The sequence below is a fragment of the Equus asinus genome, chromosome 3 (assembly GCF_041296235.1).
Source record: "Equus asinus isolate D_3611 breed Donkey chromosome 3, EquAss-T2T_v2, whole genome shotgun sequence".
NCBI lineage: Eukaryota > Metazoa > Chordata > Mammalia > Perissodactyla > Equidae > Equus > Equus asinus.
In genome coordinates, this window is record NC_091792.1 from 77,369,391 (window position 1) to 77,383,626 (window position 14,236).

Consider the following 14,236-nt stretch of genomic DNA (forward strand, 5'->3'; position numbering starts at 1 on the left):
TATTTTGGTTAGTGCAGTAATTAAGAGATAAATTTTTTGTGAAGTTGAAAAATTCAAGCTAGTAAATTGAAATATAAACCTATTAAAAGTACTTAAAATTTGACTTTTTATGTAACAGTTGTGATATTTATTGCTGTTTAATTTTCCTTTTGTCTATTTGATTTTCTGTTAGCCGATACTCTCCTTAAGTTGTTTCTTTTATGAGACTGGGCCCATAAAAGATACAATGTAGAAATTTTTTGACTAAAGTCAATGAGTGAATAGTTGAACAAGTTATATGTGTCAACTGTTTCTTTCGAAGTTATTACTTCTACTCCATTCTTTTTAAGTGGTTGAAGAGTGTGGTGTATATCGTTTCCTCTGTGTGAAAGGGTAGGGGGATGATGTAGCCTGTGATTATAGAGACTGATAAGAGACAAAATTCCCCTTCTCTTTTTTAGCTCTTTTGCTTTCTTTCTTTTTTTTTTGGTGAGGATGATTCTCTCTGAGCTAACATCGGTTGTTAATCTTCCTCTTTGTTTTTTTTTTGCTGAGGAAGATTAGCCCTGAGCTAACATCTGTGCCGATCTTCCTCTATTTTGTATATGGGTTGCCAAGACAGTATGGCTTGGCAGTAGTGTAGGTCCATGGGATCTGAACCCATGAACCTGGGCTGCTGAAGTGGAGCCTGCCTGACTTAACCACTACACTACAGGGCCGACCCTTTCTTTTGAATTTTTAATACAAGGATTGTCATTATCATTATTGTTCTTTTTATTTAAAAAATCCATAACCTCCATGATTTTTAAAAATCAAAAGTCCAGGTTGACTTGCCACCTGCCAAAGTCTCTTCTGTATTTTGAAATTTTCCATGATGTGAATTTAAGAATGTCTGCTTTGAAGTCATTGAATGATTTTTTAAAATTAAAGCATCATTTACAGCAAAATTACTAAATTTCTTTTAGCTGTCTGAAGATGAAGATCAAATATTGCAGCAAATTGAAGATTCAAATAGGAGATCCATCAAAACCAAAGAAACAACTAACAGTTTTTATTTAGAAAGGATGGCAAAACTTCCACATGATAGGATTGATAAAAACAATGCCAAAATTCATAAACAAAATGAGAATTTTCACCAGTTCTCACTTAAAGATAAGACAGATCAGTTTCCACAGTCTCAGTGTGATTCAGCACTCATTGTGCAAAACAAAAGCAGTAATTGCACTGTACAGGTTGCAAGATGTGATGCATGGGTACAAACTGAGAGTGAACCTGTAATGAAAGAAAAGTTAGATGCTGCCATACAGTGTGATATAATTTCAAAATGTAAATGTATAAGTGATGTGTCTTCTCTTTGTAATGTTGGAAGGTGCAGTGAAAATATTAAGGCAGATACCACTGGAGGACAGGAAATCCTTAAGAACAACTAATATGCTAAGATCTCAGCCTGAGATTTAGTATTTCACTTAATGTTCAGAATTTCATTAACATAATAAGCAATGAGAAAATGCAGCTAAGCACAAGGTGGAAGTAGTCACAAGATATATTTATGGTTTATTTTTAAACATTTTAATATTATTAATTTATGCATTTGCTTTGCATAGATATTTCTTTAGTATCTTCAAGTTTTTAGAAAATAATATATATGTAAATTTACTATCATTCTTATGGTGATTATTCATTATATTATGATATGCTGCTGTTTGTGGATTAAAAATATGTTTACTTGCTTTCTTGTCACATTTATTGTTAGATTTGGTACATTTGCATGTTTTAGTCAAAATGTTCTCTTCCAAGATTTTAAGACACAAAATAATACTAAATATCAAATATGTTTTCTAACCTCATTATAAGATTTTCTTAGCTACTTACATTAAATATTATACCCTCAGTAAAAATTTCTGGCATTAAGTTTTAGATACAATATATTTTCTATTTTGTTTGGATAACATTTTTTTTTTTTGATGATGAAGATTGGCCCTGAGCTAACATGTGTTGCCACTCTTCCTCTATTTTGTATGTGGGATGCTGCCATAGCATGGTGTGATGAGAGGTGTCTAGGTCCTTGCCCAGGATTTGAACCGGTGAACCCCGGGCTGCTGAAGCAGAGCTTGCAAACTTAACCACTATATCACTGGGTGGGCCCTGGATAACGCTTTTTGTAATACAAGTACCAACTTATATTAATTCAAAGGAAAGTGTTATTTTCTTCAAGATTAAAAAAATGTTTTCATGCTTTTATAAAAGAATTGTTCAACATTGGAAAAAATGATTTATGTTCACTAATTTTAACATTGCTAAGATTTGTTTCATAAATATTACATCAAGATTTCTCATTTATAAAATACAAGTTTTGTTTCCAACATATCATTTTTTGCAGTAAGATTTTAAATGTTCATACTCAGACATTTGTATGACTGTATTACAAAGTGTGCAACAGGGGGCATTCTCCTATCTAACGGAACCAAAAATAAAATTGTTAGGGAGTTTCTGTGCCTTTAAGGAAAAGAATGATTAGATACTGCATTTTTACATGCATGGATATCACTCAATAGTTTGTATTGCAGAGGGGATTTGAAGCGTAACAATTTATAAATACTAAAAGTTAGTGTTTAAACAGTAGCAGTCTTCAGGTTTTTAGCTAGTTTTAGGAAGTTATCTTTGCTGCCTCAGAGAGAGAACAATGCGCTCCTAAGTAATTGTTTTCAAGTATAGTAATCATCTCATGAAAGGAAAATTTAACTATCTGATGTACAATTGATAGCTTTTCAAAAAGCCAGATTTTCATCCTGATATTAAAGAAAAGGTATTACATCATAGATTTATTATCCTCATTATTATTTTGCAAAATATGACATATATAGCAATGAAGACCAATACAGGCATACCTCAGAGAGATTGTGGGTTCAATTCCAGACCACTGCAGTAAAGCGAGTACTGCAGTAAAGTAAATACTCCAGTAAAGCGATTCCCAGGAATTTTTTGGTTTCCCAGTGCATATAAAAGTTATGTTTACACTGTATTGTAGCCTATTAAGTGTGTAATAGCATTAGGTCTAAAAAGACAGAGGGCTGGCCCTGTGGCCGAGTGGTTAAGTTCACACGCTTCTCTGGGGCGGCCCAGTGTTTTGTTGTTTTGGATCCTGGGTGCGGACATAGCACCACTCATCAGGCCATGCTGAGGCGGCATCCCACATGCCACAACTAGAAGGACTCACAACTAAAAAATATATATATACACAACTATGTACTGGGGGACTTTGGGGAGGAAAAGGAAAAATAAAATCTTTTTTTTATTTTGAGGAAGATTAGCCCTGAGCTAACTACTGCCAATCCTCCTCTTTTTGCTGAGGAAGACTGGCCCTGAGCTAACATCCATGTCCATCTTCCTCTACTTTATATGTGGGACGCCTACCACAGCATGGGGTTTGCCAAGTGGTGCCATGTCCCCACCCGGGATACAAACCGGCGAACCCCGGGCCGCCGAGATGCAGAACGTGTGCACTATTTGCTGCGCCACCGGGCCTGCCCCAAATAAAATCTTTAAAAACAGCAACAAAAAATGTACATGCCTTAATTAAAAAATACTTCATCGCTAAAAAATGCTAACCATCGTTTGAGCCTTTAGCAAGTCGTAATCTTTTTGCTGGTGGAGGGTCTCGCAAAAACGTGGTATCTACAAAGTACAAGAAAGTGAAGCACAATAAAACAAGGTATGCCTGTATATGGAAAAAGAAAACTCTCACTGATGATACTAGAATAAGATTGAGCCATGAGTCTTGGGTGGGTTTCAAATAGCAAATAAACTGACTTTTTCCCAAATACTAATGAGAGTCTAGCAGTGTTGAAGCATGTATATTACAAAAGTCCACAACGAGTTATATTTTTATCAATATCATAATGTGGCAGTTAAGCTCAAAAAGGTGAAGAAGAATGTCAGGGCTTTTTAGTGCAGTGACCACACACAATGAGAACAGAGTAAGACACAGTGTAGTAGAGAATTTAAACTTGCCCAAAAAGAAATCTGGCCTGAGCTCTTGGCTTTGGGGAGGTAATTGCTAAGCCCTGGGATATCATGCCTGACAGAAATGTTTTTGTTTGCGGGGGGACCTTGGGCCAAGCCAGATAGCAACAGTGTGATTTAGGATGGTACTTAGAGTCAAGCGGTATCAGCTTGACTTCTTAAGGAGCTAGAAAATGAGATCAGCCATGTGGGCAATCAGCCCTGGGACTGTTACGGAGCCTCAATAAACGCTTTGGACACCAAGGCTCAGATGAGCTTCCTTGTTTGGCAGTACTCTGTGGGTGTTGTCACACATTGATACCATGAAAATAACACTGTCCATAGAAGAGGCCAACTGGGAGCTCCACGCTTATTCCTTTCCTAGGCTCTGTCCTATGTGTTTCTAACCTAGGCTGATTTTAATCTATATCCGTTCCCCGTCATAAACTGTAACTGTGAGTACAACAGCTTTCAGTGAGTGCTTCCAGGAAATTATCAAATCTGAGTGTGCGCTTGAAACCACTGAAGTAAGGATAGTTTTGTGGACTGTTCCCTAACTTTGCAGTTGCTAACTCTTTAGATGCTTTAAGGAGATAAATATATTTAGGAAGGAAAGTGAGTATAGATTTACAAAATAAAAAAGACATGGAATAAATTATAACATACTTCTCAAAATACAATACTGCTTTAGGTTTTCTCTTGGTGAAACCATTTAATAAAAAAAAATAATTGAAGTAAATAAACATAGCTTGCTTTTCATATTTGCAATTTAAGGTTTATAAAACAAAGTAAATCTTAGCTAAGGTTTATCCAAATGAAACAAATGGAAAACTTAATAATAATTACGCACACATTTGTAGTGTAAACTGCCAATCACAGTGACTTCAAATAAGATACTGTGCATTCAGTAATGGCAGATGTATACGATACCGATCTGGAGTTGGTGTTTAACAGAGTTGTAAAAGTGCATTGTTTTGGTCAGCATCAACTACTCTAGGAGGTTGCCATCTGAAATAATATGAGGCTATCTTTAGTGGGAGTCTCATGTAATTTACTTTTATACCACTTATCATTGTAATTTATTTGTGTAATTTCTTGCTTAATGTGTATTTTCCCCATGACACTATACATAGCAGTGTAGCAAATGGTGTCAATGATCTGCTCACATTTCCTTGGCATTTTCCATGTCAATACATGCCAAACTGATTTCAGCTGCCAGCACATGTGACTCATTTCCTGAGGGGTTTCTCTTGGCTGCAGACACCTGCTCTGCCAATGTGCAGTCAGGGAGGAAGTACCAGGGAATTAATGCTGTTTGAGAGCAGCCTTTTAAAACAATGACTCTTGGGAGTTGTTGGATAAATACCCCAGTTTCCTTGCCTCTTGGGCAAGTAACTCCCTCAGAAGTGTGTTCTATACTACTGCTTACTCAAAGTGTGATCCACTGACCTGTAGCATTAACATCACTACTGCCTGGGAGTTGGTTAGAAATACAAATTCTTAGAACTGTTGACCTTAAAAAACAAAAGAGCCTGTTATTTTACCAGCAAAATGAATGTATTTGGGAAGAGCGGAGGACGTGTAATTTGGGACATGCAAACTATGGCTAACCATAGGCAAGTCCAGAGAAGAGAGGAGAGGGGCTTGCTTTTACAGAGGAAAATGAAAGCTGGGAGGGGCTGTTTTGAACAAAAGTCTTTTGGCGGAGACTGAGTTCATGGTGGTAATGACTTCTCATTGACTGAGTGTGATGGTTTCTCATTGGCCACGCTGTTGCTGGGCAAAGAGAAATTCTTCCTTCCTCCTGCTGGGGTGTGTCAAGTAAGCCTCTTCCTGTTGGGGATTGTGAGGTATGCTTTTTCCTGTTTGGGGTCTGTAAGGTATGGCAAGTGATAGTGCATGAAAGTTCCCCTTCAGGGCTCCCCAGCTCCATTTTAAATGCGGTTTCCTGTATTTATTTTCACAAAACCCACCCCAAAACTACTGAATCAGGATCTCTGGGAGTGAGGTCTAGGAATCTCTGCTTAAATAGGTGATGTTGTGCACTTTGAAGTTGGAGAAACACCATTCTTCCAGAGTTCTTCACAAGGATTAAGCTTCACTTGCTTACAGGGTTAACTTTCTTGATAATAAACCCTTTATTAACTTCCTTCCTTTCCTGTTTAACTTCTCTAATTCCAGGCCAGTGTGTTACCCCAAATAAACTACCTGCACTTGAATACTTGACTTAGGGTTTGCTCCTGGTGTAATCCATGTTGACAGGTTAGGAACCATGACAAATGGATGAATGAATTGTTTTTATAGGTATAACTCAGATGTTAACATTGCTAATTTTTTCACTTTTACAAGTCTGTAGTCCCAGTTTTCCATTTCTTCCACCTGCTGAAGACTCAATAAGTGGGTCTAGCAGCATATTAGACATAAATGAAGAAAGAATTAGTGAAATGAAATATACATCAGAATAAATTATCCAGAATGCAGGAGAGAAAAAGTAGTAGAAAATATGAGAGAGAGTTAATAAGGAGAATAGAGTAAGGAGCTCCAACACATATATTTAACTGAAATATCTGTGACCATACAAAGTTATTACAATATAATTGACTATATTCCCTATACATTATATGCCCATGACTTTATTTTGTAAGTGAAAGTTTACACCTCTTAATCTCATTCACTTATTTCACCTACCCCCAGCCCTCCTCCCTTCTGGCAACCACCAGTTTGTTTATAAGTCTGTTCCTCTTTTGTTTTGCTGGTTTGTTTTTGTTTTTCAGATTCCGCTATAAGTGAAGTTGTAAAGGAATTATCTTTGTGTGACTTATTTCACTTAGCATAATACCTTCTGAGTCCATCCATGGTGTCACAAATGGTAAGATTTCATTCATTTTTATGGCTGCATAATATTTCTTTGTATATATACCACATCATCTTTATCCATTCATCTATCAATGGACATTTAGGTTGCTTTCGTATCTTGGCTATTGTAAATAATGCTGCAGTGAACATAGGGGTGCATATATCTTATCAAATTAATGTTTTTGTTTTCTAATAGATACCCAGCAGTGGAACTGCTGAATCATATAGTAGTTCTATTTTTAATTTTTTGAGGAACCTCCATATTGTTTTCCACAGTGGCTGCACCAATTTACATTTCCATTAACAGTGCATGAGGGTTTTCTTTCTCCACGTCCTTGCCAACACTTGTTATTTTTTGTCTTTTTGATGATAACCATTGTAAAAGATGTGAGGTGATATTTCATTGTGGTTTTGATTTGCATTTCACTGAGGATTAGTGATGTTAAGCATCTTTTCATGTGCCTGTTAGCTGTCTGTGTGTCTTCTTTGGAAAAATGTTTTTTCAGGCCCTCTGCCCATTTTTTGTTAAGTTGTTTGTTTTTTTGATATTAAGTTGTATAACTTCTTTATGTATTTTGGATATTAACCCATCAGATATATGATTTGCAAATATCTTCTCCCATTCAGTAGCTTGCCTTTTCATTTTGTTGATGGTTTCCTTCACTGTTTGAAAGCTTTTTAGTTGGATTTAGTCCTATTTGTTTATGTTTTCTTTGGTTGCCCTTGCCTGAGGAGACAGGTCTAAAAAAATATTACTAATATTACTAAGACCGATGTCAAAGAGCATACTGCCTATGTTTTCTTCTAGGAGTTTAATGGTTTCAGGTCTTACATTCAAACTTTTAATCCATTTCAAATATATTTTTGTATATGGTGTAAGATATTGGTCCAGTTTCTTTTTGTTTTGCATGTAGCTGTCCAGTTTTCCCAGCACCACTTATTGAAAAGGCTGTCTTTTCTTCATTATATATTCTTGCCTTCTTTGTCATAGATTAAATGACCATATACTCATGGGTTTATTTCTGGGTTCTCTGTTCTGTTGACCTAGGTACCTGTTTTTGTGCCAGTATCATACTATTTTGACTACTATAGCTTTGTAGTATACTTTGAAATCAAGGAGCTTGATACTTCCAGCTGTGTTCTTCTTTCTCAAGTTTACTTTAGCTATTCTGGCTCTTTTGTGGTTCCATACAAATGTTAGGATTGTTTGTTCTAGTTCTGTGAAAAATGCCATTGGAATTTTGATAGGATTGCATTAAATCTGTAGATTGCATTGCATAGTATGGACATTTTAACAATATTAATCCTTCCAAACCATGAGCACGATATGTCTTTCCATTTATTTGTGTCATCTTCAATTTCTTTCATCAGTGTTTTATAGTTTTCAGAGTATACAGGTCTTTCACCTCCGTGGTTAAATTATCCTTAGTTACTATATTCTTTTTGATGCAAATATAAATGGGATTATTTTCTTAATTTTTCTTTCTGATAATTCATTGCTAGTGTATAAAAGTACAACCAATTTTTGCATGTTGATTTTGTATTGTGCAACTTTACTGAATGTATTTATTAGCTCTAACAGTTTTTGATGGTGTCTTTAGGGTTTTCTATATGTAATATCATGTTATCTGCAAACAGAGGCAGTTTTACTTCTTTTCTGTTTGGATGCCTTCTATTTCTTTTCCTTACCTAATTGCTCTCGCTAGGACTGTTTTACTATGTTGAATAAAAGTGGCAAAAGTGGACATCCTTGTCTTCTTCCTGATCTTAGAGGAAAATCTTTCAGTTTTTCACTGTTGAATATGATGTTAGCTGTGGATTTGTCATATATGGCCTTTATTATGTTGAGGTATATTCTCTCTATACCCACTTGATTGAGAGTTTTTATCATAAGCAGATGTTAAATTTTGTTAAATGCTTTTCTGCATCTGTTGATATGATCGTATGAGTTTTATCCTATCACTTTGATTTCTGGATATTGAACCAGCCTTGCATTCTTGGCATAAATCCCACTTGATCTTTGTGTATAATCCATTTAATGTATTGTTGAGATTGGTTTTGCTAACATAATGTTTTGCATCTGTGTTCATCACAGATATTGGTCTGTAATTTCCTTTTTTTGTGATGTCTTTGTTTAGTTTTATTATCAGGGTAATGTTGGCCTCATAAAATGAGTTTGGATGGGCCAGCCCTTTGGCTGAGTGGTTAAGTTCGTGCACTCTGCTTCAGTGGCCTGGGGTTTCACTGGTTCGAATCCTGGGCACGGACATGGCACTGCTCAATAAGCCATGCTGAGGTGGCATCCCACATGCCACAACTAGAAGGACCCACAATTAAAAATACACAACTATGTACTGGGGGGCTTTGGGAATAAAAAGGAAAAATAAAATCTTTAAAAAAAATGAGTTTGGAAGCATTTCTTCCTCTTCCTCTATTTTTTGGAATAAATTGAGAAGGATAGGTATTAACTGTTCTTTAAGTCTTTGGTAGAATTCGCCTGTGAAACTGTCTGGTACTGGACTTGTTTTTCTGAAAGTTTTTAAGTTACTGATTGAGTTTTGTTACTAGTAATTGGTCTGTTCATTCATGATTCAATCTTGAAAGATGTGTGTTTGTAGGAATTTGTCCATTTCTTCTAGTTTATCCAATTTGTTGGTGTATAATTGTTCATAGTAATCTCTTATGGTCTTTTGTATTTCTGTTGGTTGTAACTTCTCCTCTTTCCTTTCTACTTTTATTGATTTGGGTCCTCTCTTGATGAGTCTGGCTAGAGGTTTATCAGTCTTGTTTATCTTTTCAAAGAACCAACTCTTAGTTTCACTGATCATCTTTATTGTTTTCTTCATCTCTTTCAGTTATTTCCGCTCTGAACTTTATTTTTTTTTCCCTTCTACTAACTTTGATCATTGTTTGTTCTTCCTCTTCTAGTTCCTTTAGGTGTAAAGTTAGATTGTTTATTCAGGATTTTTCTTCTTTCTTAATAGGCCTGTATTGCTATAAACTTCCATCTTATAACTGTTTTTGCTGCATCCCATAGATTTTAGAATGTTGTTTTTCCATTTTCATTTGTCTCAAGGCATTTTTTGATTTCCTCTTTATTTCTTTGTTGACCCGTTGGTTGTATAGTATCATATTGTTTAGTCTACATGTATTTGTGTTCTTTCCAGTTTTCTTCTTATAGTTGACTTCTAGTTTTACATTATTGTAGTCAGCAAAGATGCCTGATATGATTTCAGTCTTCTTAAATTTCTGGAGACTTTTTTGTGGCCTAACATGTGATCTACCCTGGAGAATGTTCCATGCGCACTTGAAATGAATGTATGTTCTGCAGTTTTTGGATGGAATGTTCTTTATGTATCTATTAAGTCTTTCTGTTCTAGTGTGTTATTTAAGGCCAATGTTTTCATGTTGATTTTCTGTCTGGATGATCTATCGTTTGATGTAAGTGAAGTATTAAAGTCTCTACTATTATTGTATTACTTCAGTTTCTCTCTTTACATATTTGCTTTATATATTTAGGTGCTCCTATGTTGGGTGCATAAATATTTACAAATGTTATATCCTCTTGTTGGATTGATCCCTTTGTCATTAGATATTGCCATTCTTTGTCTTTTGTTACAGTCTTTGTTTTAAAGTCTATTTTGCCTGATAGTAATATTGCTACCCCAGCTTTCTTTTTTTTCCATTTGTATGGCATATCTTCTGCCATCCCTTCATTTTCATTCTGTGTGTCTTTAGATTTGAAGTGAGTCTCTTAGACATAGCATATAGATGTGTCTTGTTTTTTGATCCATTCAGCCACCCTTTGTCTTTTGATTTGAAAATTTAGTACATTTACATTTAAAGTAATTATTGATGGATATGTACTTATTGCAGTTTTACTAATTGTTTTCTGGTTGTTTCTGTAGTTCGTCTCTGTTCCTTTCTTCCCTTGTGGTTTGTTGACTTTCTTTATTGTTACATGTGAGTTCCTTTCTGTTTATTTTTTGTATATCTATTATAGATTTTTGGTTTGTGGATACCGTGAGGTTCATATATAGCAATCTCTATGTAGAGAGGTCTATTTAAGTTGAAAGTTCATTAAGTTCGAATGCATTCTAAAAGCTCTATATTTTTAAATCCCTCAGTTTATGTTTTTGATGTCATATTTTACAAGTTTTTATCATGTATCCCTTAACTACTTACTGTAACTACAGTTGATTTTACTGCTTTTTTCCTTTAATTTTCATGCTAGTTTTATAAGTTCTGGATCCACTACCTTTACTATATAGTTGCCTTTACCAGTGAGGTTTTTTCTTACGTATATTTTCTGATTTCTAGTTATGGCCTTTTTTTTTCCTGCTTAAAGAAGTCCCTTTAACATTTCTTATAAGGCTAGTTTAGTGGTGCCGAACTGTTTAGTGGTAGTGTCCCTGTCTGGGAAACTCTTCTTCAATTCTGAAGGGTAACCTTGCCAGGTAGAGTATTCTTGGTTGTAAGTTTTTTCCTTTCAGCACTTTGAATATATCCTGTCATTCCCTTCTGGCCTGTAAGGTTTCTCCTGAAAAATCATTTGATAGTCCCTTGTGTGTGACTAGTGGTTTTTCTCTGTTTATCTTTAACTTTTGCCATTTCACTTATGATATGTCTTGGTGTAGATCTCTTTGGGTTCATCTTGTTTGGGACTCTCTGTTCTTCCTGGACCCAAATCTCTGTTTCCTTAGCCAAGTTAGGGAAGTTTTCAACCATTATTTCTTCAAATAGGTTTTCTGCCCCTTTCTCTCTTTTTTCTCCTCTGGGACCCCTATAATGCAAATGTTAGTATCCTTGACCTTGCACCAGAGGTCCCTTAAATTTTCCTCATTTTTTAAATTCTTTTTTCTTTTTCTGTTCTAATTGGGTGATTTCCACTACCCTGTCTTCCAGCTCACTGATCCATACTTCTCTGTCATCTAATCAGCTATTGATTCCATCTAGTGTATTTTTCATTTCAGTTATTGCTCTCTTCAGCTCTCACTGGTTCTTCTTATATTTTCTGACTCTTTGTTGAATTTCTCACTCTGTTTATCCATTCTTCTCCCAAGTTCTGTGAGCATCCTTATGACCATTACTTTGAATTCTTTATCAGGTAGATTATTTATCTTTGTATCATTAAGGTCTTTTTTTGACGTTTTATCTTGTTCCTTTGTTTAGAGCATATTTCTTTGTTTTTTCATTTGCTTGGCTCTCTGTGTTTGTTTCTATGTATTAGGGAAAACTCCTACCTGTCTCAATCTTGAAAGTGTGGTCTTGTGTAGGTGATGGTCCTTCTCGTTCAACCCTACTCAGTTGTCTCTCTAAACTTTTGTGTTTGTCTAGACTGTCTGATTTATTCTTGATGTGCCTCTGTTGTTGAGGGTGTGCCAAGACTTGTCAGTGTTCCAAGAGGACAGATCTCATTTAGCACCTAGTTTCAGGTTGATTGGAAGCCCTCTGGGGCTACAGTTGTAATCCCTACTGGCCTCCAGACTAGGAGATGTGGTGGTGTCCCCAGGGCAATAGTTGCAGATATTGGGGTTCCTGATGAGTGTGTAAGCTCCCTTCTGGGGAGTCTTATTGAGCTGTAGTGAGGCCAAGGGGGTGTGCAAGGATAGTATCTCCTTTCTTGCATTCCCTGAGAGTGCCTCATTAGCTTCTAGATGTGTGGGAAACCTGAAGCCTCTCCCTCAGGGTGAAGCTCCAGGCTAGGTAAAATATGCCTTTTTTTTATAGGAAGACTAGGTTTGTGTTTCAGCCTGCTGTTGGTGCAGTGCCCTGGGGGCGGGGTGGTAGCCTGTTAATAACTGTCTTTCTGATTGTTACAGTTCCATGGACTTCAGGAACAACATCTACCAGGGCCAGGCAGTCAGGGAGTGTCCCCTGTGTTGATTCCATTAGCCTCCTGGCTTTAGCCAGGAAGTTTGAGAGTGTAGGGTGCAGGGCTTGCTTTCTGGCTTCACAAGCAGGGGCGGGTTGACTTGAATGAGCATGCTCATGGGCTTTCACATTGCAGCTGGAATGTGCCCTGTCTTTGCTCTTGTGTGATGGTAGGCTCGGGGGATATTGCTGGGAGTGAGAGGTTGTCGTGACTGCTCGCTCTTGTGAGCCCCAGCCCAGGGGCAGGAGAATTCATTTCGGCTTTAGGCTGGGAGTGGGATAATGCCTCTGTCACTCATTCTTCAGTCACAGTGGCATGGGCTCTCAGACTTTAGCTAGGGTGCATGAGAATGCTGTGTCTGCTCACACCTGCATGACCTGCCAGAGAGCAGGGAATGCTGTAGCCACCTGTGTGGGCAGGTTAGGTGGGGAGCGCAGCAGTGGCCTCTGCCAGTGCCTCAGTCCCCAGTGAGTGTTTTCACCATCCCCCACCCCTCTAGCTGCTGTTTTTAGATTCACAAATGACTCTCTTTCACATATAGTTTTAGCACTTTTCAGACTGCTGTTATTTTGCTGGGTCTCTAGGTGAGTGAGACTGCATGTTTGCTCTTTAAGAGGGGATCTGTTTCCTTTAGTACTTTGGAACCCTTGGTTGTCAGCCCCGTTGGTTTTCTAAGCCGCATATTTTGGGAACTTGTCTCTCTGGTGCAGACCCCAGGGGCTGGACTGCCTGATGTGGGGAGCCCACCCCTCACTCTCTGGGAGAAGTGCCCATCTGGTGACATTCCTCTCTATTGTGTGCCACCATGCTGGGGATGGGGGTATTGGGGCTATTTCTCTGCCTCTCCTACCCATCTTGATGTGGTCCTTTTTCTCCTTTGTTGTGAAGCAGGTGTTCCACTAGCTTCTAGTTTCTTTTCAGGGGGAATTGATCCATATGTAGCTGTACATTTGTTGTGAAAGTGGGAGGAGGTAAGATCAGGCTCTTCTTATGCTGCCATCTTCATCCCCCATAAACATCCTTTTGTTGTTTGAGGGAGGAAGAGGTCATGTAATTGCCAGTTATACCTATGTTATGTTTATCAAGTGTGTTGATAAATGACCTCTAACATCTAGCAATAGAGGGCTTCTCTATTGACACTTTCAGGTCACCTGAGATTTCTGATTAAACCTCAAATATAAAGGTAATTTATTTACTTTGGTTCCTAAAGGTACAGCTATCTTGGAGCTCAGGGATTTCCCTGATTGTAAACACCTCTAAAAAGGCTTCAGTGTCTTCTGATCACTTGTCCAGTAGTTCCTCTTAGTAGAAAAAGTGGCTCTTCAAGCATATAAAAAGTTGCCTACCTCAGCTGGAGTTTTTCAAATTGTATTTTACAGAGTTGAGGAAGCTTATTAGGTTTCCAGTCCAGCATGTAAGGATGTTGGAAGTTGGAGTTCATCCTAACAACAAGTAAAAAGCTGAACAAACTGAAAATCAGCAACTTCCATATGAGAAGTGAGGTCCCAGGGCAAATTGCTGCTC

The 14,236-nt window shown here is 37.2% G+C and overlaps 1 pseudogene; it reads left to right on the top strand.

Annotated features, from left to right (window-relative positions):
• The window catches only part of LOC123276151 (regulator of DNA class I crossover intermediates 1-like), a 60,895-nt pseudogene extending 59,486 nt beyond the window's left edge, over positions 1–1,409 (top strand).
• Positions 1,410–14,236: the final 12,827 nt, after the last annotated feature.